This window comes from Eulemur rufifrons, chromosome 7 (assembly GCF_041146395.1).
Source record: "Eulemur rufifrons isolate Redbay chromosome 7, OSU_ERuf_1, whole genome shotgun sequence".
Lineage (NCBI taxonomy): Eukaryota > Metazoa > Chordata > Mammalia > Primates > Lemuridae > Eulemur > Eulemur rufifrons.
Window position 1 is genome coordinate 27521480 of NC_090989.1, and position 27742 is coordinate 27549221.

Below are 27742 nucleotides of genomic sequence, written 5' to 3' on the forward strand. Positions count from 1 at the left end.
TGTGTAAGTATAATGGAGGCTATGTTATGTAACTTTAAATTTGAAATTTTCTGGTAGCCACATTAAAAAAGGAGAAAGAAATGGTGAAATTAATAATATATTTAACCAAATATATGAAAAATAATACCCTTTCAATGAACAACCAACATAAAATTATGAGATATTTTATATTCTTTCTCATACTGAATTTTTGAAATCTGCTGTGTATTTTCACTTATAGAACATCTCAGTTGTCACTAGTCATCTTTCAAGTGCTCAGTAGCCACATGTCCCCAGTGGTTGCTATATTGGACAGCTCAGGTATAGAGTTACATCTTGGGTTTTTTAAAGATAATGCTTTAGTCAAATTCACATCTAGTTAAAATTAGCCTTAAAAATCCAATAAAAAAATGCCGTGTCAGATGCTGATGTACCATCTTTAAGTAGGTCTCAAACAGCCTATTTTTCCTCCAGGGTTGGAATAAATAACATTTTCTTTGGTTGAATATCAGATAAAGCAATTAGTCAGTGTTTAGGGGGCATATTGAATGACAAATGTGTATCTTTAAACTGTAAAATCAAAATGTGTCACTATAGATTCATGTCTTCCGTCTTACTCCAGGTTCTATGTAAGGTAGAATTTTACTTTCGATGAGGATTGTCTTCTTTTTTTAAAAAAGAATCATAGCTGGTTTAATTTGAATATGATAAATTGCTATATGATGTAACTGCACTATATTCTGAATAAAATATATTTGATATGTGTACCTATACTGCGGTCTCCAACCCCCACCCCCGCTTCCATGGAAAAATAAAATTGTCTTCCATGAAACTTGGGGGTGGTGGGGCGCAGCAGGAGGTGAGCAGCTGACTAGCACGGAAGCTTCATCTGTATTTACAGCTTTATGGCCTCTCCCCATCACTTGTATCACTGCCTGAGCTCCTCCACTCACTCATGCATGGAAAAATTATCTTCCATGAAAACGGTCCGTGGTGCTAAAAAGGTTGGGGACCGCTGCCTATAGATGTACCTAGTCCTTTTCATTTATTAGGATATTTAAAGGCTACCTAGATTTTGAGGGTTAATATTTCTTCATGTATATTCTTACCAAGTAGGATAAGTCAAGACCATAAGCTATCTTACATGAATGTGGGTCAGATTTTGCCACCAGATTGGTTTTTAAAGCTTTTTGGTGTTCAAAATTGGGAGTGTGGATAAAAGGCCTACCAACCTGTGAAAGCGGTCAATAAGGTTGTGGTGGCGGTAAAGCTTTTTGAGCAATAGTTTGCACAGTCACACATGTTAGCAGTTGCTTTGAGTCCTGGATCTGAGGTTCTGTAGTTGTTTTACAGCCCTACCTCCCACCACAACTTTTTTGATTGTACTTCCTTTTCCCTCTTAAAAGAAATCAACTATACCTCTTACACTCAATTCTAATTGTACATCTTATTGGCTATTAAAAAAAAGAAAATCATTCCACTGCTTAGTAGCCTTCATCTCAGTTGGTAGGAAACTACAGGCCACTCAATTCAAAATTCAAGCCTCCTCTTTTTCCTCTCTCACTTATGCTGTTCTCTTTTCTTTCTCCATAGCACTGAAAATCTTTAAAATTACAATGAAATTTATTTTTTTAAAAAAACACTTATAGTATATTGATCATTTACCTCTTCTAATTCCTGAGGGTGGGAATTTCTGTTGTGTTCATCACTGATAAATCCGAAGAACCTAGCATAATGCTGGGCATCTAGAAGGACCACCTAAGTACATATCGACTAAAATATTTATTGCACATGTGGAGAAGATATACACTTTTTTCCTCTTGAAAATTTGCCTTTATGGATTCTCTGGGGCAGGGAATATTTAAAGGTAGTGAAAATAAAAAATCTTTAGTTATAAGCATAACCATACATTTTGATAATGTGAATAATTTGAAAGTAGTTTTTTTATCAAACTGAGATATATGTCCTTTTGAAAGGTAATTTATAGATATGAAGTTTTCAAAAAATAGGGTTTATTATTATGGTCAGGTAATTTTTCTTTTAGGTATAAGTATGTGTTTTTTCATTTGTGTAGTAAAATAATGTTGGTAGTCAGTTTGTGAAGTACCTTTATAAGAGATTTCTCCTGTTCCTATAAAATATAGGAGATATACATTATATTTTGATATTTTTATATTAGTATAGATCAGGCAGAGCTCAAAAGATTTTAGTAAGTAATTTTTGTGTAGTAAAATACAGATTGTTTTTCACTGCACATGGATAGTTTCTGATTGTGGTTTTCGAAAGTGTTGTTTTTAGGTCACCTACAATAAAGGTTTTTAAAATAGTACAAAAATGTAATTAAAGACATATTAAGCGATGAAAAAGGCCAAGCAAGTCCTGTTTCTGTCTGACTCCTGCTTACAGTATCAAATATTTGGTTTGCCCCATCCTTAAACACATAGATCACGCATTTCTTATGCTGCCACGTTATTTTTGCCATCTTCATCTCAGATGTCTTTTGATTCCCACTAGCTGTCTTTTACCAAAATGCTCTCTGTCCTGTGACTTGTATGATCACTCTGACAGAAGGGAACTGTGCTTTCATCCACACTCTCCCATAGTAGATGATGAGTACCATTCACACTGCATTTATTTTTCATAGTTTATTTATCTCTTCAGCAAGACTTCTAAAGGGAAGAGACCATATCTTTTATAAATTTGTGATTTACAAAGCACTCAGCTTGGTGCCTCACACATACAGGGTGATAAATCAAACTGTTTATGAAACAAAACTCCAGGGTATATTCTGATACTATTTTAAAGTTTTAGAAACAATCAAAAAAGGATAAAAATTCATCCTATATTATAATATGCAAGTTAAACTTGTGTAATAAGTTTTCCATGTGGTTTGTGTGAAGATGAAATAGTAGCGTGTGTTTTAAAAAGTGTATCCTCCAAAGTGTGATGTGAATATTTGTGATCTATTTTGTTGAATATATAAATTTCTTTGGCTTAACTTAATATGATATATAGAATGATCTTTTAATGTTCCATACCTGAATAACAAGCAAGATGGGTTTAGTATGGTAGCTGAACATCTACTATTTGCTGTTCATCCAGAAAGAAAATACAGATGCTTTTGGTGAAAATAATAAACTACCTGTTTGGAAAGCAACAATTTCAAAATTAATGAATTTAAAAGTTTGGTTAACTTTCCAAAATTTATCCTTAATTTTTCATATTTAATTCACATCAGAGCAAAATACATTTTTTAAATGGCATCATTTAACAGATTTCCCTAAATTTCTTAAAGTTGATCCCAATTCTTTCAATTCTATTTCCTAGGAGTATCTAAAAGTAAATAGCGTACCTGGTTGGTGGAGGTTCCAAATGGGACTGAATTTGGGATGATAAAATTTTTTTTTATTTGGTTGGAGTGTTAAGAATAGTATCTAGGAATGGAATAAGTTTCTGGCTTTTAGAGATTTTTTTTTTTTCCACCCCTCAAAACCAAAATCTGAGGATCATGTATGTATATCTGGGTGGCGGCTGTAAATTAGGTCACAGAAAGAGATGGTACAAGGTTTAGGGAGGAAATGAGTATCATAGAATCAGCAGCTTAAACCAGGATGAATAGTGTCATCACACACAGACCTTGAAAATTTGGGCTAATTATGGTCTTATAAAGAGCTAAATGCTCAGATGTTGGTAACACAGAGCATATAGCAGAAACTGCATTTGGGAGGAGGAGATGATGATTGTGGTTTCTAAATCTTCCTTACTCATAACAAAATAAGATTTGGATAATATTCTTTTGGCAACTAAATAGGTTTGAGAAGTTAACCTTATAGGCCACCCAGATTATTTAGGCAATATTCATAACACTTACTTTCTTATCTAGGGCATAAAGTTTAGAAAATAAGAAAATATTCAGCCTTTTTCCCTAATGTTGACCAAAAAATTTGACCCTTTGGTTTTATTTTATATCACAGACAAAAATTCTGAAGGAAAGCCTGCTTATTCTAATAGAACTGGATATAATGACAGTGAATGTTATTAAAGTTACTTTGATAAGTGTATTAAAAACGTGCATGCAGATTGTATTAATAGCAATGCTTTAACTGAATTAATGCTAATTTGCCATTTTCACAGTAATTTCAGGAAATAAGAAATGTATAACATTTTCATTTTATTTAACTACTCAGAAGTTTCTTTTAAGGTTGAAAAGCATCATTATAGTATTTGTTAGAAAATCACATATGATTTAAACTTAGTCTGGTGACCTCAGAATGCCATTTTGATTGCTTTTAAGCCTTTGACTAGTGTAACCTCTCTTCATCTTGGTTACTTTAATGTAAAAAGGAAATCATTGTGCTGACTTTCTTTTTACAGCAAAATTGTATGAAATGAATATATGTGAACTTTTTAAAACTGGTTCAAGTATTTAGACTTGTTTCTAATAGACTTATCACATGATCATAACTCATTAGCTGGTAAGCTTATAAAATAAAAGCTTTTAAAATAAAAGGAAACATTTATTCAGGATAGAAGGATTCTTGTTTTCTTTTGGGAGAGGGTAGAGGTAATTGTTTCTTTGTTTTTTAAAAAAATTTAAACTGAAGAGAATCTTCTTCTTTTACCTCTTGGGTAGACACTAAGAGCAGTTTAGAAACAATCAAGAAAGGATAAAAATTCATCCTGTATTATATTATGCAAGTAACACTTGTGCAACAAGTTTTTCATGGCCAAAGTTAAATACATCCCGGCCAAAGTTAAATATGGTAGCATGGAAAATGTTAGCTTTAGAATCCTAAGATTTATTTTTGAGCCCTGGCTCTTCACATAGACTGTTAGCAAACCATTTAACCTGAGCTTCAGCTTTCTGATCTGTAAAATGAGAATGCAACCTACATCACAGGAATATTATGCAGAGTAAATGAGGAAATACATAAGGTGCATTTACATCCGTGTAATGTCAGGAAAATGTGTTATTGACGATACTGTTAATTCTAATATATTTAAAGAAAGAAAGTAAGTTTTTGGGTGATGACTGTTTTACTCAACAGCACATCCTTCTAAAATAGGACCTTATCTTCCATGCATTCCTCATTTTCCTTTGTTTGCCTCTACTTTTAAGAACTCTCACAAACCTGGTCCCTGCTTTTGAACTCCTTTCAAGTGTGAACCAGTTAACATCTGCCACCTACTGACCCAGTTCTCTCTACTTCCTCCAACTCTCCTCTCCCAGTGCACACTTGCTTGTTATGTTTGTTGGGTGATTAAACTGGCCTTCATTTCATTTTTGCAAATATCTATATAACACAGGGTTAGGAACAGCAGTTTTTGAATTTGAATTATAAAGCAAGGTGGTACAAAGGAGTCAGTAATAATACTCATTTTTTTCCCCAGGGAAAACAGTTTTCAGGGAAAACAATTAGTAAAATCCCACATGGACTAGCTTTTCCTTCTATAGTATGGCAGTCGTAGGTTTTAAAAGTGCTCTCTACCTACATATACAGGTTAAAAAAAGTTTTCAGTACAAAGTGTGAGTTTGGAAGTGACTCAACCACCTATGGAACTACTTCAAAATGCATGCCCTTAACTACTATTTGAATTTTTATAGGTTTGTAGTTTTGCTGACTGCAAGAAAATAAAAGGCCCAGTGCCAGTTCTTACTGGGTCAAGATTTATTTTGAAGTATCAACATTTCCTCAGCTTCTTGACACTTAAAAAGTCCTAAAGATTTTCCTGCAAAAAGTTTTAGCAGGCTTTATTCCAGTAAAGAAAATTCAGAGTGTTCATGCTGTGGTAGTAACAAAAGCAATGTATTTGGGGAATTTGCCAATAGAAATTTCCAGAAGCTAGACTACACTAGGAATGTATTTTTATTTATAGATGACCAGACAACCTCTCCGGATTAAAGCCCTCGGTTAAATTGATGCGATGACTGCTTTTTGAAGTTTTACCAACAAAATAACTTTTATGGCTTTTGTTTACTATTGGAGAATATGGCAAGAAAATTTTGAAGGAAATATTTACTTTTCTGAGGGGCTTTAAATAATTTTTTTCAAAGCTATAATTTATCCAAATAATTTTTCAAAAATGACAGCTAACAAAAGTATTGATATTAAACAGTTACCTTGTATTACAGATATTGTATTAAGTATAGAGTTAAGTTTATCCTACGGTAAAGTCTTTTTTAATATCTTCTATTTTTGGTGCCTCGTGTCTAGAGTAAGTTACTTGATAGTATAGGGACTTTGTTAGAATTTTCAAACTTTTTAAGACTTTATGAGGAAGCAGTGTTGTTTGTTAGGTTGTTGTACTGAGAACTTGAAGAGTTCTGGTTTTGGGTAGTTACGGTTTTGGCTTTGTCACCAACTAATGGTTTAGCTTTGATATAAAAATTAAAACACTGACTCAAAATTAGCCCTTTGAGGCAAATCATCCCTGACCCACTTCCCCCTCTCTCCCTCTGCAATTTAAGATTACTTCAAGGATGAAGGGGAACATCTCACATAAACGGTGGTGTCCCCCAGCTGCCTTCCAGAATGTGTACACACATACAAAGGGACTGTAATTATCTCTTTTAACTTTGTTTAATTCATCATCTTCTGAGTTTATTTCAGTTTGAGGCCTTCCTATCTCCTCCCTTCCCTTTTTTCCTTCCTTTGGATGATGACTTATTGTTCTGCAGAACATCGTTAGACATATAGTGATGTGGAGCATAACTTTACCATTTCAGTCATTGGACCAGTTTACATTTCACTAGTAATGTATCAGAAGGTTCCCTTGAGCCACATCACTGCCAAATGTTGGAATTGTCAGGCTTCTTAACTTTTCCTAATTTAGTAAATACAAAATGACATCTTATTGTGGTCTTAAAACTTGATTTTCTGTGATTGTTAATGAGGTTGGACATCTTTTCATGGTCACCATTGGTATATTCTTTCATGAAATGCTTATTCCTTTCTTTTGTCCATTATGTACTTAAAATTGTATATTCAGAATATTTGTGTTTTATGTACTTTTTAAATTTTAAGATAATTACACACATGGAAAAGTTACATATACAATACAGGGGAAATTTTTTCTACTGAAGATTTGACTTGATGCCCCTTTACCCATGAATAAACAAGTGCATGTTTCCTGCAAAGAAACAAGAACATTGTCCTATAAACTATAACAAAACTATTGAAATCACTGATCATTTCTACCAACTAATCCTCAGATATCATTCAGGTTTCAAAGTTGTTTCAATAATGTTCATCGTAGCAAAAGAATTCAGTTTAGAATCACACTTTCATTTTACTTATTATAAATTTTCAGTCTCCTTCAGTCTACAACAGTTCTTTAGTCTTTGTTTGACTTTCAAGATCTTAGCACTTTTGAAGACTATAAAGGCTAGTCATTTTGTAGGATATCTCTTCCTTTAGGATTATCTGCTATTTCCTTATAATGAGATCTATATTATGAATATTCAGCAGGAATGTCCCAGAATTGATGCGGTGTCTTCTCTTTGCATTCTATCAGGTGGCATACAATTTCATTTTGACTCATTATTGTTGGTGTTCACTGGGATTACTTGACTAAGATAGTGTCTGCTAGGTTTATCTACTGTGAAATGACTCATTTTCCTGCTGTAATTAATATTTTGCATGCAGGTGCTTTGAAACTATGCAAATAATCCTTTCCCGATTAAACTTTCAGTTAATTAATTTATTTGTATCAGTTTGTGCTCATGATCCTATATTTTAGTCAAAGAGCTATAATCCATTACTGTTGTTACTTACTTTGGTGCTCGTCTCATTCCTGATTTAGCCAGTGGGATCCCCCTCAAGTTGGCTTCTGTGTCTTTTGACATGTCATTCCTTGATCATACTGGTATCTCCAATTTCATTCCAGTGCCATAGGGTTCAATTACATTTTCTGCCTTTTTTTGCACCTCGTCCTCCTCTAACAGTGAAAAACTTGCCTCCTGTGATACTTAATGTGTTTCCTTACTTGATCAGTTTCCCCATATGTGGTCAATCTGCCATTCCCATTGTCCCTCCTCCTGCTACCCAATTCTACTTGAGCGTCAGTGCACCCTTCACGTGGAAGCAAGCCCTCCTCGCCCCACATGGATTCCTACATCACACACCATAGTGCATTTTTTATGGGCACCCTCCCTTCTCCTTCAGCTTAGGCATTGATACACAGTGCTGGAACATTCCTGTGCAGGGACTCCTCTGTCATCCTGCTCACCTCATACAAAACCACCCTTTTCTCAATTTAGTGGATACAAAATGTCATCTTATTGTGGTCTTGATTTGCTTTTCTGTGATTGCTTATGAGGTTGAACATCTTTTCCGGTGATTATGCACCATTGGTATATTCTTTCATGAAATGCTTGTCCTGTCTTTTGTCCATTATGTACTTAAAACTGTGCTTTCAATACATTTGTGTTTTATATTTTTTTGTGTTTTAAAACAATAACACATACAGAGAAGTTAGAAGTACAATACAGAGTTAGAGCTTGGGCTCTAATTCCCTCTACCACACTGTTTCTTCCATTCCACAATTGACACCCACCTCATCCTGCTTCAGCTGTGATGCTTCTTATTAGGGCTACCACACGCGCGCGCGCGCGCGCGCGCGCACACGCGCGCACACACACACACACACACACACACGATCTGGATACAGAATTTCTTTGCAGTGTATTTTGTGGTATTGTAGGTGGTCTTTTCATTTATCTTTTTTGTATTTGTTGATGAATGGAAGGTTTTAATTTTAATACAGTTGAATTTATTAATCTTATACTTTATAGTTAGCCCTTTCTATGTCTTAAGAAAACCTTCTCTCCGCTGAGATCATAAAGATTTTCTCTTATATTTTATTTTAAAAATATTAAAGACTTGCCTTCTCTATTTGAAACTTTAATCCTTCTGGAATTTATTTTTTATATGTTAGACAGTGGGAATCTAATTTCATTTTTTCCCCCAAATGGATAACTAGTTGTTTCAACACTATTAAATGACTACTCCTTTCTTCAGTGATCTGCAGTGTAACTTTCGTAAAATATTTTCCATATGTGGGATGATCTGCTTCTTCTCCAGCAGTCAATTTGTCTGTCTCTTTTCCAGGAGCACACTAACTTAATTTTTAGAGCTTTATGTTATAATAAGTTTTGGTATCTGAAAAGGCAGGTTCCCCTTATATTTGTTTTTTGGTTAGATGGCTTCTCTATTATGGGTTTTTGCTACTCCATGTAAATTTTAGAACCAACTTGTTAAACCTCTGGAATTTTGATTGGCATTGCATTAAAAGTATTGGGAAGAATTGTCATTTTGATACTGAGTCTTTCTCTCATGAACATGGTATGTCATTCCATTTGTTTAGATTCTTTGGGTTCCATTGTTAACGTCCTCCAATACATTTTCTCCATGTTGAATGCGCAATATTCACAAATTACTTTTATTCCTAGGTATGGTTTATTGTTGGATATTTTTAAAATATTATTTTGTTTGTTACTAGAGTATAAAAATGCAGTTTATTTTTAAAATGTGATCTTGTATTTAGCCAAAATTAATCAAATACAAGCAAATGTAAGATAAGCTGAAAAGCAAGTAAGATTGGAGAGGTCCAGGTGTTTACCCTGAACTTACTTTTGGTATTTTAATAAATCCAGGTGAATAGTCGTTTTTTTGCAGCTTTATTGAGATATAGTTTGCATACCATAAAATTCACCCAAAGCTTCAGTTTAGTGGCTTTTATAATCATGCAGGTGTGCAGCTAACACCACCATCTAATTTTTTAACAGTATCATGACCCTCAAAAAGACCCCTATGTCCATTAGCAATCACTTCCCCACCCCAGCACTAGGCAACCACTGATCTGTCTGTCTCTGTTAATTCGCCTCTTCTGAACATTTCACATAAATTGAATCATACAATCCATGATTTTTTGTTACTGGCTTATTTCACTCAGCATAATAAGGCTGAATGTATGTTGAAGTGTATATCAGTACTTCATTCCTTTTTAATCTAAATAATATTTCATTCTATGGATTTATCACATTTTATCTACTTACCAGTTGATGGACACTTAGGTTGTTTCCAGTTTTGGGCTATTATGAATAATGATGATATGAGCATGCATATGCAAGTTTTTGTATCAACATGTTTTAATTTCCCTTCTGAATATATCTAGAAGTGAAATTTCTAGGTCACACAGTAACTCTGTTACCTTTTAAAGGAAGTACCTGTTTTCCTTAGTGACTGGACCATATTTTACATTCCCATCAGCAATGTATGAAGAAGGTGAATAGTTGTCTTAAATCTACTTTTACATTCTCCGAAGAGTAATTGTAATACATCAGGTTTATCTTAAATTATGATTATTATTTTAAATAAAGAAGTGGCAACTTATTTTACATCACTCATTTTAAAGCAATTTATGATTCTGTATGTAGTATATCTTTTTTATTTTTTATAGCCTTATTGAGGTATAATTTACATACATCAGCATACATCAACACATACAAACTGTTCAGTTTGATGATTTTGATTCAGTTTATTCAGATATGCAGCCATCACCATGGTCCAGGTTTAGAACATTTTCATCACCTCACAGAATTCCTTTATGCCTATCTTCAGTCTCTGCTCCCTTCTGCTCTAAGAGGTGATCTGCTTTCTCTACCTACATTGTAGTTTTTCTAGACACTTCATATATGAATAGAATCATACAATCTTTTGTATCTAGCTTCTTTCACTAAGCATAAAGTTTCTAAGATTCATACTTATTATGTGAATCGTTATTTCATTTCTTTTCTTTTTTGGTTACCACTTTACGCTTATCCCGTCCCCAGTTGATGGGTATTTGGGTTATTTACAATTTTGGGCTATTATGCTTGATGCTGATACCACTATTTGCATACATATTTTATGTGGATTTGCGTTTTCATTTCTCTTGGTTAGATACCCAAGTGTGAAATTCTTGGAACATTGCAAGTATATATACATACATGTATGCTTAACTGACAAACTGTTTTCCAAAGTGGCTGTTCCATTTACATTCTACCAGCAATGTAGCAGGGTTTCAGTGTCTCCCTGTCTTCCCAACCTTTAATTTTTTTCAGTCTTTTAAAAAAATTATAATAGCTATTCTAGTGAGTTTGTAGTGAGATCTCAGTGGGATTTTATTTGCATTTCTCTAATGGGCAATGGTAATGAATACCTTTTTCTGTGTTTCCTAAACATTCATATGTTTTCATTGGTGAAATGCTTTAAATCTTTAGCTCATTTAAAAGAATTTTTTACTTATTATTTACTTATTATTTTTTACTTCTAAGGGTTTTAATGCTGGATACCATTTCTTCATCATGTATATGATTTGCAAATATTTCCTCCTGTTCTGGGGCTTGTCTTATCTAACTGAGGTCTTTTAAAAAATTTGATGAAGTTAAATTTTCTGATTTTTTTTTATAGATTGGGCTTTTGTTTTCATGTTTAAGGAATCTTTCTGTAACTTAAGTTCATAAGATTTTCTCCTGTTCGTTCTTCTAGAAGTTTTGTTATCTTAATTCTTAAAATTCAGACTATGATCTATTTTGAGTTGTTATTTTCATACATTGCAAGATAAAGGTTTACACTTACCTGTTTATTTTTGTGTGTGGATATCCAACTGTTTCAGCAACTTTTATTAAAAAGGCTATTCTTTCTCTATTGAATTGCTATGGCACGTTTGTCAAAACTCAAATGACCATGAATGTGAGAGTTTATTCTGGACTTTCTGTTCTGTTCCATTATCCATACAGCGTTAGTACCAACACTGTGTTGGTTACTATATAGCTTTATAGTAAGTTTTAAAATAGGTAGTGCTATAAGTACTGTAATTTTAATTGTCTTCTTCAAAGTTGTTTTGGGCAGTTTTAGTCCTTTACACTTTCCTATATATTTTAGGACCAATTTCTACAAAAACTATGTTGGGATTTTGATAGATCAGATTAGGGAGAATTGACATATTGAGGATATTGAATTTTCCAATCAACTGAATCTGTTCTAATAAACAAATCTTGTTTAATTTCTCATGGCAGTGTTATATAGTTTCGGGTACTCAGGTTTTGCACTTTTGTTAAATTTATTGTTAAGTATTATTCTTTTTGCTACGAGTAGCAAAAGAGAGTGGGATCCATTTTTTAATTGTTTGTTGCTAGTATTTAATAAATGCAATCTATTGTTTATGGATCTTGTCATACACCTTTCTAAACTTTCTTATTAATTTTAGTTGTTCTTTTGTAGATTTTTTAGGATTATCAGCACACAAGATCATGTTATACCTGTATGTAAGGATAATTTTAACTTTTTCTATCTATGTGTCTTTGTATTTTTTTGCTTTATTCCACTAAGTAGACCTCAGACATCCTTGCCTTTTTCCAGTCTTGAGGAGAGGAGATCAGTCTTACACCATTAGTATGATGTTAGTTGTAGGCATTTATCCTAGAAAGGAAGAGTTTTTTTTTAACATTGAAACAATTAATGTAATATATATTATTAATAAAGAGCAAAAACCACACGATTATCTCAATAGATGCAGAAAAAGCATTTGACAAAATCCAACACATCAGTGATTACAGCAAATGAACAAACTCAAAAAGAAGGTATAGAAGAGAAAGAAAAACCTTATACTTAATGTCATAATTAAGAGCGAGAGACTATTTTCTCCCTAAAATCTGGGGACAAAGCATGGATGTTTGCTCTCACCACTTCTATTCAACACTGAACTGGAAGTTCTAGACATTTTTTTTTTATAGTAATATTTATACAACTTATTTTAGAGCATGTGGAAAATAAATATTAAGGAGAAAACCCAAACTGCTTTCCCTACTGTGGAGAATTATCACTGTTAACGTGGTAATCTCCTTCCTTTCAGTATTAAGGGTGTAGAGTAACATATTTTTTTACCAAATGCAAATTTCAGATGATATTTTATGTTCTTAAATTTTTTACAGATTTACAAATTTGTTTTACAAAAAACAAATTTAAGATTATATTTTACTCTGACCTCATTTCTCTCTATTTTCTTCCTTGCTCACTACTGCCTGCTCTGATCATCTTTCAGTTCCTGGAGCAGTCAAGTCCTTTTCTTGCTTCATGGCCTTTGCATATGCTATTTCTTCTACTGGAAATTCTCTTCGCTTTATTATTTGTATGACTAGGGCCTTCAAGTTGTTTAGATACCGGCTTAAATATCATTTCCTCAGAAAATATTTTCCTTATCACTATGTAAAGAAGCTTCTTGTATACCTCTTGCTTTGTTTGAGCTCCTCAATTATTTTATTTATTTTCTATTTTCTTGTTTTTGCCTCTTTCTCATGGGCGCTGTGTTTATCTTATTCATGTTGTAATTCCAGCTTCTAGCATAGTGCCTAACCTCCTAATTGTTTGACGGTTGTTCAACTCAAATGAATAGTATCTTGCTTTTTTAGCATCGTAATCTGATGATTTTACCATGTCATTATTCTTTGAAAAAATGCATTTTAATAATTGCATAATATTCCATAATATAATTATGATTAAGTTATTTAAACTTTTTTTTATTCGTAGACATGCTTCCTGTCATAATTCAAAACACATCTACCATATTAATTTCATTGGCTTGGATTTAAGGCTGATTTACCCATTTATTAATATAAGGAAACTTGTGAATATTAATCTGTTTATTCTATATTATCTTTTGTTAATTTTTATTGTTTAAATATTCTTTTAATTTATCTTTAGTGCAGTCATATATTTACCTTGAAAAGGTTATAGTAATGCTTTAATAGAGACCAACCATTAATATAAATACTTCTAGACTGTGGCAAAACATCAGATGCAAATCGTGGGCTTGGAATATTGTTAATTCCTTACATGGAAAATGTAGACTCATCAGCTTCATATACTATTACCAGGTGTTTAACGCTACTTGAATTGAGACTGTCGTAGATGGGTAGCTAGAGAAAAGTTAGTATTTATGTTCCAAGGAACTACCAAGGCCTGTCTTTTTTCAAGTAAAATATACCAGCCTTTGAACTCCACTTTAGCCTCTTATTTGCTAACTGATTTGGGGTAACTGAAACTCAGTTTCCTCATCTATAAAATGGGGATAATAATAGTTACCATGTAGAGTTCTTTTAAAGATTATGTATGTACTAGCATAACATTATGTTTGACACATAGTGATTGCTCAGTAAACCATTCCTATCATTACCTGGTAAGTCTCACTTAGTCCTGGAGTTCTTAAGGGTAGTAGCTATAAGGGTTCCTTATGCTACCAGGTATCATCACTAGATATTGACCAGCTCATTAATAATGTTTCTCTAAAGATGTTTACTTTTACTCTTGCAAGGTAGTTTTTCCCACATGCCTATTTGGGGACTATTTCTTGTCTGTGTACCTATGCCAAAAAAAAAAAATTAGCCTGAAAGGTAGTCATTTTAAAGTTCCATCAAGTTCGATCTTTTGACATCAATTTATAAGTTACTATTGATAGCATTCTTAAATATAATTATGATTACTTTCTTGTTCCAACTTTAAAAGGTAATAATAATTTTTTTTCACGAAGGAAAGAAATGTAGCTGAAAATGGAACAATTAAATTCTACTAGAATTTCAGTGGTTCAGTGGGTAATGTTGACAAGGGGCTAGATGGGCTTGCCTTTGGTATAGCTTCTGAAATTGAGAATTGGGGATTTAGGAAATTCCCAGAGTACCTGGCATATTCTAATAGGAGCACTAATATAATTGCTAATATTGTTATTTTCAAGTTCACATGTGAATTACTTCCTTCTAAGTGTAAAGATTGTTTGCTGCTTCTGTTAGAATTCCTATCAGAATTTATAGTCAAGGCTCAATTGGAGTCCAAGATCTATAATTTGGGGCATTTGACTTAACCAGCCCTGCTCAGTGTCTGTTTCCCTGCTATAAAATGGGATAATGCCTTCTCTGCTCATTTCACTGAGTTACTAAAATCAAATAAGGTCATGTGCATTAAAGCGCTTTGTAACTGCTAAAGCATGTAGCTTACTTAATGATTGCTCCCATTCATCCTGTCAGACCTGCCTCTTTCTTACAACTATTTGGTAGGTCACTAGTGAGGGTGGCATGATAGCCCGGAACTACATCTGTCTGTAATGGGCGGCCACCTCGTAGGAGTATTGGTTTTATACTTGTACTAGGGAGTGGACAGTTTTAGATTGTTGCTGTTTTCAGCCTTTAATTTGTTTTGTTTTTTAAAAAATAATATGTACGTTTATTGTAGGGAAATTAGAATATATAAATCAGTAAAAAGAAAAAATAAGTGCAGAAATAATTACTGCATTTATTTTCATTTAACTTAAAACAAAATTCAATTATGATGAACATGTATTTCCTGTTTTTTTCTATCACTTTATATATAATACAGTATATCATCTCATATAATTTAATTTTCTTATGTAATATTGGACACATAGTATTCCATAATATAATATACCATAATTTATTTAAAACCAGTTCCAATTTTTTTTTTTTTTTTTTTTTTTTTTTGAGACAGAGTGTCGCTTTGTTGCCCAGACTAGAGTGAGTGCCATGGCGTCAGGCTAGCTCACAGCAACCTCAAACGCCTGGGCTTAAGCAATCCTACTGCCTCAGCCTCCCGAGTAGCTGGGACTACAAGCATGCGCCACCATGCCCGGCTAATTTTTTTTCTATATATATTTTAGTTGGCCAGATAATTTCTTTCTATTTTTAGTAGAGACGAGGTCTCGCTCATTGCTCAGGCTGGTCTCGAACTCCTGACCTTGAGCGATCCACCCGCCTCGGCCTCCCAGAGTGCTAGGATTACAGGCGTGAGCCACCGCGCCCGGCCAAGTTCCAATTTTTTTATTTTGACATTTAATGCCTATTTCTAATTTTTTTACTGGTAGAAATAATAGGTATTATGAACATCCTCCTGGCTAAATGTTTGCGCATACCCTCCATTTTTTTTTTTAAAGGATAAATCCTAGATATGGAATTGCTACATCAAGGGGCATGTAACATTTTAAGGCACTTGATTTTTTTTTAACAGCTTTATCGAGGTATAATTGATACATAATAAACTGCACATATTTAAGGTATACAATTTGATAAGTTTTGACATATGTGTACATTCATGAAACCATTACAATTAAGATAACACCCCTTTGTAATCCTTCCCTTCAGCATCCTGCATCCTTCATCCCCCAAGCCCAGGCAACCCCACTCGTTTATTTTTCTTTCACAATAGATTAATTTGCATTTTCTAGAATTTTATGCAAATGGAATCACACATTATAAATTTCTTTTTGTCTGGCTTCTTGCACTCGGAATAATTATTTTGGGATTTATCCATGTTTATTATTATCACATATCTATGAATAGTGTATTTTGTTTTTTTTGCTGAATTATAAAATTACATTGTGTGGATATACTATATAATTTATTCACCTATTGATGGGCATTTGAGTTGTTTCCAGTTTTTGGCTATTAAAAACAAATCTACTTTGGACATTGGTGTACAAGTCTTTGTATGGACATAAGGCACTTGATATTTACCACCAAATTTTATGCTGGAAAGGTTATACAGATGGTATTTTGAAACTGAAAAAGTTTAATATGAGAGAAACTCTATTTATTTTCTTAAATTTTTTGGATATAACTTAACTGAATTAATTTGACTTAACAGAATACTGTTAAGTTTGAAATTAACAGAGGTTAATAAGCACATCCTAACAACTGTAAACCATTTTTGCAGTTCATTTTGTTGAAGTACTTTCTTTTATCAATTAAGTAAATGTGTTACGTGGAAAGCAAGGATCTGTTGTTTTCCTTTAATGAACTAGTATTCATAAACAATTTATATTTCCCTGTCAAATGACTACTTTTGCATAGAACTTAAATAACAAAAGGTAGTAGGATACGTTTACTGAACTTCACAAAAAGGTGTTCCAGAATCTGGTTTAGAATAGATGCCAAACGGTTTTTTCCCTCTTTTTCAGATGCACACTTGACTGAAGGAGGAGGGGGAATCTGAAGACTCCAGATGACATCAAAGCTACTTTTCAACAGCTTTCTCAATTTCCTTTCTCAGAAAGCAGAGGCTCAAACCTTGGAGACAGACGGTGAGAATATTTTTCCTGACTTCTTAAGGCTTAATCATTGTGACTTTAATATATCTCAGGCAATTCTTTCAAAGTTATAAATTAGCTTGTAATTACCAAATGTGCTTTTTCTGGGCAGGTTATTTCATGAGACAGTGTGGTTAAAAAAATGAATAAGATACAATCCTACCTTTAAGGAACATACAGGCAAAGAATAAACATAGATAAATAAATGTAATCAAATAGTAAATGAGGTTAAATGCCGTAAGAAAAACACAAAAAATATCCTTGAGAATTCAATATGTAGTTTACTTCTGTTGAGAGGAATTTCAAAGCTTGAAAGAAGAAATAGTGTTGATGATACTTAATCTGTTTTTACCAAAAACCAGAGAAAATGGACAATTAATATAAAACCTGAAATAGCAATCTAATTTCAGATAAAAAGTTAATTACTGTTTTGAGGAAAAATAGAAGCATGTGTGATTATTGTGGGTTTATTATAGTATAAAGTCAGTGATTACTTTTGGAATTATCTAAATTCTTTTTACAAAGCAAAGAGTATATTAGTATTTCTGAGAAATGATAAAATAATTGGATTAAATTAACACAAGTAGGTGGGCAGTGCAACAAAAGAGATAAGTGAGTGGTTAATTCTGCTTGGATTAACACTCCTGTTTTCTAGTTTCCAACCTAAATGAATTTGTCACGTCTTAAGCTCTCAGACCTTCTGCTGCTTATTTCTGGGCAGAAGCAATCCAAATAAACTAGCAAAAGGTACAGTGATTGATTATTGTGCTTATAGTTAGTTGTGAAGAGTTCATGTTCAACTAGCTAACTGAAAAACTCTGGTCAGAAGAGAGATACACAGATATAGTATTCTAAAATTCCGTGTTTTAATTGACCACCGTGTTTCAAAGGGGATGGCAAATTTGAGCCAAATTTGGTCTTATTCGCTCTTTACCTGTAGGCATAATGTAGTTGTCAGTGATAATACTAACTCCTTTTTCTTCATTATACTGATTATATTCAGAAAACCTAGTGATGAAGTTATTTTAATCACTCCAATTAAATTCTTATCTTTTGTTGTAGTTTCATCAAGAAAATCTTTAAAATAGTATTTTAAAAAAAGACTGTATAAAATTATTAGTAATTATTTGGTTGCTAGTCATTTTTCACAGTCATATATTCTTTCCTTTAAATTGGAATTCAAAATCAACTAGGCTTTTATTTATAAATAATAAAAGTTCTTTCATTCAGGTTAAATTATGTGTTAATGTCTGGTCAATAGTCTCATATCTGCTTTTATATTTGACAAAGCATGGTTGATACTGAACCCCATCTCTCAACTTTTAATTGTGTTAAAGTTAACATTGTAACCATGCATATTCCTGTGACACTCATAGTATAATTAGTTTGTTCTTCTTAATGTGTCAACTTTGTTTTACCAAGTAACCAGAATCATAAGTAACAATCACTTATGACAGTTGGATAAATAAATCAGATCGCCATCTGATAAGTATACCCAGCTAATGAGTTGGGCTTTGAAAATGGTCAAATTTAAGTCTTCCAGACTTAAGAAAAAAAAGATTATCTAAAATGTATAGTAAACAACTTTGAAAACTAAAAAATCATAAAAATGAATTATTAGTGATTTTCTATTATCTTACACATAAAAATGTTTCAAGATTTTAAAAGTGATTATGTGAGGTGTGTTTTCGAAAATGTGTTGTGTTAAATATCTCTTCCTTTTGAATGAAGAACCTGTGGTCAAATACGCTTGGGAGTTATTGTGTTAAAGTATATAATGTCTTTTCAGAAGACCTCTCATTAGCTGGTAGACTATGTCTCCAAAAGAAGGATTTGGTATATCTCAGGATACTAGTATTTGACAAGTTGAAGACTCTGAACTGATAAATTTTATGAGGTTTTACAATAGTTTTCATATAGCCAATCTATAAAAACACTCATGTTGTATTTTTAAGTATAATTTTTTTCAAATGAGAGCCCAAAAGGGATTGGAAAAAAAAGAATTTTATTAATTGAATATTGCAAACTACACAAAACATGAAGTGTTGGTAAAACTTTTTAGTGTCTTAGGCCGGATTTCTCTTGCTCTTTTGTGAGCAAGAAATACGGTCGTCCCCTCTAGTAACTAACAAAATAAGTTCACCCTTTATTGTATTTTATAGGACTTCACATACTTTCTATGCTTTGTTTATCTCAGTGTGTAACATTTATTAGCTAATTTTGATAAAAATTAATGATAAAAAAGTATATATCTTGGGTGGAATTAAATAACAGACCATAAATCAATTTAGCTTAAACATTGGAATATACTAATTTTCCCACTAATGGAAATTTTATTGTAATATGTCATGATTTTTCAGTGGGGAGATTTATTTATTGCACTTTTTTTCTAGTTTGATTAAATTGTTGATGACTATTTCAGTAGATGTCTTGAGTGTTAAAACTTTCATGTTGGACATAGAGATAGCTATATAAGATATAAACATGGCCAGTGATTCAGCTGGTTCTGACAGGTTTGAATACCAAGTTGGTAAAGCAGGCTAATTGTGTTCATGTAATGCCTATCCCAGACTTCATAAACACTCCTCAAAGTAGTGTTTTTTGTTTGAGAAATAACACTTTGTAAAAAGTGTTTAAAGTTCTACACCAAGTTTTCGAAGGAGACGTGGTGTTGGTGAAACCAAGATCAATCCACAATCTGGGTACGTTATTTTACTTAGAATTAATTGCCTTAAACCAACTTGGCTGTCTCACTGGTGTTTCTCTGGCCTCATGAATAACCCTGGTAAGAAAATCTGGATGGTCAGCTCAAAGGTAGCACCGTTAGTTTCCAATATGGCTTCCATCCACCCTTAATTCCCTTTCTCGCACCCAACCGTCTAGTTCAGAGCCTTATCATTTCTCATTTGGAGCCTTTGTGCTGCCAAGCCCTATACTGACATCCTTGCCTTATTCTCTCACAGCCACCAGATCTTCAAACTCCAGTTTAGTTGTGTTATTCTCTAATCAAAAATAATTTAGCGATTCCAGTAGCACAACGACCTTAGGAAAGTAACAGGCCTTCCTTAATCCATCCTAGTGTTTACTGTGGGAAACACTAAAATAATTAACATCTCTTCTGAATTTGATGTCTTTACAGAATTGACTTTTCTTAAGCCTTTTACTTTTAATACCTTAATTAATATAACTAACATCATTTTGGGAGGAAAATCTCTAGTATACTAAGCCTCCATATTAACTCAGGTTTTTTTCTCTTCCTTGAAATATTTCAAATAACATAACTAAAATAACTTAAAAATGTGTTGATCATACTGTCAGTATACTTTCTCTTCTTATAGAGACCCTGGTCTTTTTCACTTAATGGTGGTGAACCTGATATTCTCCTTGATACTCTGTTATATTTGCCCTTCGACAACATGACCTGTGGTTTGCACATCTGAAGTATGATTCCTTTTATTTAGATAACTAGAATTTATCCATTCTGGATTAGAGATATGCTAGTGATTTTCAAACCCCGTTTTCTTGTTTGCATTTGCCTGTGGAAACAATGTTCCTCGTACAATCTATGCAAGCTTCTAGCTTGAAGCTTTGTCTCTGGCCATTGCCACCCTTTGCACGTCTTGTCCCCACCATGGTGCAGCCTGTCCTCTCAGCTAGTGCTTCTGAAAATATCTGGAGTGAAAGCCCACTTTTTGTGTGTGTGTTTTCATTCATTTTTTTAGTAACTCACTTTCATTGTATTTTTGAAAAACTTCTGTCTATGACAGATTGGAAATTTTTAAAAAGACTACAAAATATAAATCTTTCATCATTAAATTCAACAGACATCAAATTACTTTGTCACATTCTATAAAAGTTTCTAATTACTGACGATTTCTGCTCTTTGAGAAGCGTAAAGTTTCTAGAACATACTGTGTGCTGCTGTGCGTCCTTGCTTGGGCTGGTGCCCACACTCCCTAAAGAACGCTAAAGCTTCTTTCCAATTGGCAAAGCTTAGGTCGTCTCCACTCGCCTTGCATGCCACCTCTGTAGAGTGCCTCCCCTAGCAACAGTGTCCCCTGTCCTGTCACCCAGTCTTCTCCCCCAAAACCTGTACCTCAGTGCTTTCTCCACTTTGTTCATGTCTTCTCTTAAGTAGTATCTTACTACATTTATAACTTAGTTATCCATCTAGCTTCAGCTCTTTACACATAGCAGCTTCTTTATAAATATTTATAGATTTGTTACTTTTTGCATGGTAAATTCAGAATCATGTAACTTCAAAGATGGGAGATTTTTCATATTCTCCTTTGTCCGCTAATCTTCTTTCTAAAAAGGTCATTCTTTTCTTCCCCCCACCCCCCAGGTCTTAGGGACGTTTCTGTACAGAGAACATTATTTGTCTGCATAGTTTTAGTGGAAATCCTCTAAGTTAGAAAGTAGAGATTTTGTTTGAAGACAACAAGATTGTACTTCTTGACTTTTACCAGTAGCGGTTCTCAAATTTCTTGCTTTATAGTCTTCCATTATTGAGAATCCAAGAAAGCTTTTGTTTGTAATATTAGTATCAGCTGATAGTTACCATATTAGAAATTTAAACTGAGAAAAATTTTAAAGCAAGAATTCACGATTAGGCATTCCATTAACCGTCAAAACAATGGTACATGCGTAGTCTCTGGACAACTCCACTGTACACTCAAGAGAGAGAGATACAAAAAAGCAGATAACATTTAGTATTATGAAAGTAGTCTTGACTTCATGTGCCTCCTGAATGGGTCATGGGACCCTTGGGGTCCTTGGAGCACACTTTAAGAACTGCTGTCTAATTGCCAACAGAATATCCTGTATTTTTATTTCAATAATATTGTAACATAGCTTTTGTGTTGGTAGATTAGTAAGTTTTCTTTTTAAATATCTGCAAGGCTTATCATATTACCTACCCTTCTATTAGTGTCTAGACATAGAATGTGCTGAAACTTATTGCCAGTGTTGGCTTGGCAGCTATAAGATGGAGATGCTTACTCAAGGAGAAGTCATTTTATTTGTGGATACTCAGTAAGGTCATTCTTAGTCATGCCCTGTCAGTAACCCTGGCTTTCAAGTGGTAGCCCTTTTTATGACTTGTGAATCTCTAAATACTTCTCCTATGATGATTCTCCTTACTCCAGAGGTTTTAGAGGTTTTGTCATTTTCTTAATGATTTCACAGAATGAAGTTGACGTCTTCTCTTGAGGGAGTGAGTAGGCTTTCTCTCAATACTTTCCTTCTTCTCTCCTTTGTGTGACCTTCCCCTCCACTTGCCTCAACCTGATCCCTGATGCTGGCGCTCCTTTCCTGAGAGTACAGTCTGCTCTCTGGCAGATATATACTTGGCCTAGTGGCTCCTGGTTTTTTTTTTTGTTCTCTACCCTCTTAACTTGGCTGATACTCTGTTAAATTCTTTCTGAGGTCTTAGCAGGACAGTCAGTCTCTAGAGTATTTGACGACTCTCTTCAAATTGCATGGGTACTGGGTCTTCCCTGAGAGTTTTGGGAATGCATTGTGTACCTTTCAGCTGGATGAGAATACCAAGATGGCTGGCAGTTGAGATGCTTGATTTACCGACAGCTCAATATTCTTTTTACTCACAGTCTTTTTATTGTGTGATGATATCATGGTGAGAACTGGAATTTGGGGACTTAGTATCGTTATGAGTGATAATCTAGAAGCATAAAACTGATAGAATGTTGGGGGAATTTTTATCTTTTAATTCCATGTCCTAAACATCATAAGCCCTCAATAAATGTTTTCTGAGTTAATTTTTTTTCTCATTAGTGTTGGATGGAGCTCTTAGCTCGAGCAACCACATTGTAATTTAAGTCAGACATCTCTCTCTTGTAGCTAAGGGAAATATACCCTCTCATTGTTATGAAAAGGTACATGTTGCTGTCTTAGTAAGCAAAACCTTTACTTCATACTTAATGAAGATTGATATTTGAAATGTACAAAATTAAGATTTCCAACAGGATCTGATTCTGACTCTGTTAAATACCTCTGTAAGAATTACTAGTTTTCTTGAAACTTTGTATCAATCATTTCAACACAGTGTTTATCAAACCTAGGCTTGAGATATAGTAATCATTTTCATCATTCTCATCTTTTGATTTCATGAAGTTGCTATGAAATAAAACCCTACTTTATAGCACTATTTATGTTATACAAATTGGTTTCTAAATATTCAAATAAACCAGCCTTCATTGTTTTCAGAGCTGTCTTTTTCTTCAGCTCTCCCGCTTCTGCCTTATTTTGACCATGAGTCCTTCTATGCACTAACTGGTGTACAATTTCTTCTCCCCTCCAAGCCATCAACTCCACAGCTTCTGTTTTTGTTTGTTAATACACTTAATCATACCATTGCTTATAAACCTTCCACTGCCCACCAGATAAAGGCCAGCTCCTTGGCATGGCCTTGATTCAAAGTCCTTGGTCCCACTTGTGTTTCCAGCCTAATCTTCAGTCACACTGGACTACCCCCTTCCCGTATCACACTCAGCTCTTCCCTCCATTGAGTGCTATTTCTGGAGCCTAGAGTGACCACCATTCTCTTCTGCCTGGCTAGCCCTTACTTATTTTTTAACCATCACTGATCACCACATGCACGTGTACCTAAGAACTAAAAGCCTGGTTATAGCCTACTTTGTGTTCCTGGAGCACTTTTTGTATACTTCAGTCGTAGCATTTAGCATATCCTAGCATGAGAGTATATACTCTCTTCTTCAGCACAGTGACTAAGGAGGAAATTCACATATACTCTCCTGTGTTACCTGCTCACCAGGTATTATTACTCCACCTTTTTCTTGTCCCTTTCAGGAAAGCAAGTCTGAATTCAAGGGAGTGAAAGTGTGGTTGTTACTCAGCACAATCTTAAATTTATCTTATTCCCTTATTCCTTTATTTTTTTTTAAAAGAGAATAATTTGTAACCTATTTGTCGGGTTTGGCAGTCCCATCTGTGTTCTCGGTTCTTGGTGTGCTCTTGGCCGAAGAATGACCAGACTTACCAAAGTAAGGCAAGCACGAGGTGAAATTTATTGAGGTGAAGCAAGATAAAATTATAGAGCAAGAGCAAGATATAGGCTTACGGAACAAGATACATACACCACAGATGATGACCGGACCACTTGTCATAGCAAAAAAGACATTGGTTATGGTCTGGATCTTGTTTTATAGTGTCCGGTTAGGGACCTCCCCATAGTTCAGGTGTCACCATGGAACCGCTTTGATGGACAGTTGGGAGTTATATGACCTGAATCTTACTGTGCATGCAGATCTCCCATGAGCCCCTCTGAAAGCCCATGGGGGCAGTGAACCACAACGTAGATTTAAGCTAATGACATGATAATTAGCTTCAGGTTGTCCTAAGTCACCTTCCAGACTCTGTGGTACCTAAGCCGCTTCCTCCATGGGCTAGGGAATCCTCTGTATTCTTTTGCAGTTGGTGCACTAAGTTTTGCTTGGTAGATGGGTAAAATGTTCCCTCCTCCCCAGGTATGGCAGTCGCTAGGGACAGGATTAAGGAGGGGAGGCACCAAGACTGGGCCCTAAGGGCTGCCCTTGTTCTTCTTCCCAGGTAGGGCAATTGCTTGAGGCAGCACCAAGGTAAGGCACTCACTTTCGTCCCTAGGAGACTCAGAATCCCTCACTATCTATACCTAACATATTGGGTCTTAATAAATTCTATATCTTACACTAAATACTCTTTAGAACTAATCATGATATACCTTTTATCTGATCATGACAAACTAACACGTCATAGATGGAAACCCACTGATTTTAGGATATTACATTTTAAGGATTACAGCTGTTTGTTCCACTGGACTATTTATTTCTTGTGAGCTAGGATTGTTTTATTGATCTTTTTGTTGTTCTAGAGTAATGATTTTAACACGTGGCTACTGTAGCTACTAAATTAAATTTTGTGGGTATTGTCAGGGAAGAATCAAAAACCCTCTACTGGCATTAATACTTTCTCTTTTGGCCTATGCATTGGAGATGCTAAAGCACAACAATAAAATGTCATGCTGATTTCTTATAACAGGACTGAGATTGCTTTACCTTGTTTTACTTAATGTTCACTTTTACTATTCTGACTCTTAACAGTGTATGCATCATGTTAGCAATAAGATATTTAGTAAACATATTATGTAATTTCCTTTACCTATAATTTTAGTAAGCTATATGAAATATGCATGAAGTTTGTGACTTAACCATCTAAAAGCTTATTTTTTAAAAAATGAAAATTCTAGAGATAAATGTTGATGGAAATATCAACTTTGTCTTAACCTATCACTGTGCTACAAATTTAAAAGATACAAACAGAGCTTTAAGTTTTACATTGACTACACTAAAATATGGTCCAGAAAAAATTCAACCTGAATTCTTTAGTAAGCACAGTGGAAGGGTTGTTTACTTTCGAGGACTAATAGCTGCCCCATCGTTTGTGATTGCTTGCTTACATAATTTGTTATGAAAGAATGCTTCTAGGTAAACCATCTCTCCCAAATGCTTGTGATTTGTTCTATTCTGCTTGGGAAGGGTTAAGAGGAGACAACATCCTGTCAAAGACCTTGTTTTTAATTTTGCTTCTCACACTGGCACAGATCCTGCTAAGAGCAGCCCAGATTAGTTCGGAAAACCTTTGAAGAGATTTAAGATGTCCTTCAGCCAGTTTGAAGGTTTTTGTCTTGCAAATCCAGTACAAGGGCGCCTGCAGGCATCTCGACCCTTGCTGTGCTGCTGATGCAGCTCAAGGTCACACTAACCCGCCCTGTGACATTCAACAACAAAAAAAAATTATGCGGTGAAACTGCTTCAGCGTTCAGCCAACCAACAACTTCCTTTAGTGAATAACTGAGTATGAAGTCTTTTTTTCCCCTTTTTCTTTTTTTGGGGGCTCTGTGAATTTTTGCTGTAGGAAATAATCCCAGGTTTCTGGTGTATGTGATGACAAGGTCATTTCTTAATTAGAACACATGTAAAGAACAAAGCTAAATGGCTTCAAAACAGCTTTGTAGTTGATGGAGAGGATTTAAATTATTTAAAGAGATAGTCACCCATGTATGATGGAAGCTGAATTCTAAAGGCATTAACTCCTTCATTCCTGTCTACTTGCCATTGCTTTGAATTCCGTATGTCTGACTTTAGAAGGTTGCATTCTAAATGTAAGGAAATTTATAAATGCCCATTTATAAAAGAGTGAAACATAATTTATAAGTCAAATTCTCAGATAAACTTTTAATGGAGAAGTTTTCTCCCCATGACATTTATCTCCTGGAAATTTTATCAGATGGCTTGACTTAGGAACTAGGAATTATGCACTTTTCCCCCCTGGCAACAGTGATTTATTTATAATGTGTTGGAGAGGGGTGCCTAAGTGCTTCTTTATTGCCTCACCTTCTCTTCCTCACTTTTACTCATTTGTGATTTAGAAGTCTAGTTGAGCAATTTACCCCTGCCTCTTTAGAAATAACAGCACATATCATTCAGGTTTCTCAGCTTTCAAAGAATTGGTGTAGGAAGACATGCTTCTTTCCTAAGGAAAAAAAGTAATTTTAGCTTAAAATGAACTTCAAGAAAGTTGTTTCTGAACATGCATGACTTCTGAAAGCACAATGAAACCATGTCCATGAACACTCAACAGCCATGTTGCACTCGCTCTCCTTTTCGGGGCTTACTTCCCCATGTTCCTCCTTTGTTGCCTGCAAGTGCTAACTACCAAATAAATTAGCTGGATAGCGTCCAAATGAATTGGCTTTCTGTGCTTGAGACTTAATGCATATCACCTCTGCAGGATTGAAGCAAAACAATCTTAGAGAATAATTTGATGGTTGATATTTCCTTTATATTATATATAGAAGTACACATTGCAGTTATTTCTTTATACACAAAATCACATCGTGTAGAGAAATTTAACTTAAAGATTATGTTATTAGCAAAACACTTTGCTCAGAATTCATACCCAGTTGCTTTCTCAAATGGATGTTTTCCTGTAAATGTCACTGAAGTAGAGTCAGGGCAAGTGCTTTATAAAGATGGACAGATTTTAAGTGTGGTTATTTGAACTAATATTTTAGATTTTGAGGGCCACACTTAAAAAATGTAAGTTTGAGGGGATACCATGATGGATTGCATAAGAACAATTTAGAATTAACCAGACTTACTATTCTGAGGGATTTTCCTCCTATCAAGAAGCAATTTCTTTCGGTCCATGGAAAGAAAAAGGATGTATACATTAAGATACATGTTTTTAGGTGTGGATATTTTAAAGGATTCCGGTTTTGCATAAGAGAAATGTTGGAAGGGAAATCTATATGCAAGGAAATGGTTAGTGTGATTCAGTGCGTCCTGCCCTTGCCTGGAGTCTGGTATGCCCTAAATGTCATGTATGACCCAAGCTCACCTGCTAGTAATTTCTAATTTACTGTCCTAATTCATCGATTTGTTATCACTAATTGTTCTTCATTTACTTCTGTGTAGTTTCCAGTACCTAAAGGGTTGAAAGGTTGCTGTAATTGGCACCCGCAGCTGCTCTTTCTTTTGACAGGGGATAATTTTGCAGCCTATGCTTTGTGTGACAGCTGCCTAATTGGGCATTCTCCCCTTGTAGCAAGCCT

At 34.4% G+C, this 27742-nt stretch overlaps 1 protein-coding gene across 1 annotated transcript in view; it reads left to right on the top strand.

The window, feature by feature from the left end:
* The window catches only part of NRIP1 (nuclear receptor interacting protein 1), an 89840-nt gene that overhangs the window by 24860 nt on the left and 37238 nt on the right, over positions 1 to 27742 (top strand). The window contains exon 3 of the mRNA XM_069472447.1: positions 16984 to 17106. The gene's annotated coding sequence lies outside the window, so the exon portion shown is untranslated. The remainder of the gene's footprint in view (positions 1 to 16983; positions 17107 to 27742) is intronic.